Source organism: Chrysochloris asiatica, unplaced genomic scaffold, assembly GCF_000296735.1.
Source record: "Chrysochloris asiatica unplaced genomic scaffold, ChrAsi1.0 scaffold00716, whole genome shotgun sequence".
NCBI lineage: Eukaryota > Metazoa > Chordata > Mammalia > Afrosoricida > Chrysochloridae > Chrysochloris > Chrysochloris asiatica.
The window spans coordinates 133,970-135,633 of record NW_006409234.1 but is presented as its reverse complement, the minus strand read 5'-3'; the positions used below and the strand labels follow the sequence as shown (position 1 = coordinate 135,633).

Sequence of the window (1,664 nt, the reverse complement as noted above, 5' to 3'; positions counted from 1 at the left end):
ATGCAATGCCAATCCTCCTCAATTTGCCATGCCAGCATAATAAACAATATTTTGTCCCTTTTCAAATGACTAATATTTCCATTTCAGCTAACTAATGCCTAGGATATTGATCTTCATACATTCCATTTCATTTTTGTGGACTTCCAGTTTTCCCAGATTCATACAATGGGTATATTCCCAATCCCAATTATTAATGGATGCATGCAACTGTTTCTTCCTATTTTGAGTTTTTCCCATCAACAAAGGAAGGTCCTGAAAACTTTGCTGGTGTATGTACAGGTTTCTCATGAGCACAATTAATCAACTGTTGTGGAATCTCCATTCTTAGAAATTACCAGTTGCATGGGTTTCTGCATCACAGCAGCACAAAAACCACCACAATAGTTCTGTGAAGATGGTGAAGGTTTCTGAGCTTTATGATGTCACTTGGGAAGAAATGTGAGATAAAAGGAGAAAATGGAAAGAAGAAAATTCCAGAAACAGTGAGAAAATTGTAGAAGTTGGAGAAGAATTAATTAATTAATATGCTTCTAAACATGGAGCTGATATTTGGATCATATATGAACAAGTGATGATTGCAGCCCTAGACTATGGTCAGGATGACTTGGCATTGTTTTGTCTTCATGAATTGAGAAGACAGTTCCCTGGCAGTCACAGAGTCAAATGACTAACTGGCATGAGATTTGAAGCCATGGAAAGATATGATGATGCTATACAGTTATATGACCGAATTTTACAAGAAGTTCCAACTAATATTGCTCCAAGAAAGCATAATATTGCCATTCAAAAAGCCCAGGGGAAAAATGTGGTGGCCATTCCGGAGCTGAATGAGTATCTGGAACAATTTGTTAGATACCAAGAAGCCTGGCATGAACTTGCAGAACTTTATATCAATGAACATTGACTATGCAAAAGCAGCCTTTTGTTTAGAGGAACTCATGATTACTAATCCACATAACCACTTATACTGTCAGCAGTATGCTGAAGTTAAATATACCCAAGGTAGACTTGAAAACCTTGAACTTTCAATGAAGTATTTTGCACAGTTATTGAAACTAAACAGCAGAAATATGAGAGCTTTGTTTGGGCTTTACATTTCTGCATTTCTGCAAGTCATATTGCTTCTAATCCAAAAGCAAGTGCAAAAACAAAAAAGGACAACATGAAATATGATGGTTGGGCAACTAAAATAAACAGAGCTTATCAGTTTACAGGTCGAAGTAAGAAGGAAACAAAATGCTCTCTTAAGGCAGTCTAAGACATGTTGGAAACATTGCAAATCATACAATCTTAGGTTTTCAAGAACTCTTCCACAGTAGATTTCACAACTGCATAATTGAACTTACTGACCTATGATTTATTTACTAAATGCCCAGTGCTATTTATATACTACTAATATTTTGTTAATAAAGCAGTTGTAAAGAATGTATTATATAAATCTAAAAATGCCTTTTATGGCTAATCAGGAAGATGGAGAAAATCCACAGAAGAGCGATTTAAGAAGACTTTATTGATTGTACAACAATTTCTCTCTCTCTCTCTCACACACACACACATATATATATACGTATATAACTGCTTTTAAGCCACAATCTGATATAGAAATAACCATGTTAAGTAAATCATTATCATTTATTAAACTTAAAAAAACACAAACACCACAA

At 34.7% G+C, this 1,664-nt stretch overlaps 1 pseudogene; it reads left to right on the top strand.

Moving 5' to 3' along the window:
* Nucleotides 1–394: 394 nt before the first annotated feature.
* LOC102813033 lies at nucleotides 395–1,294 on the top strand (annotated as a pseudogene).
* Nucleotides 1,295–1,664: the final 370 nt, after the last annotated feature.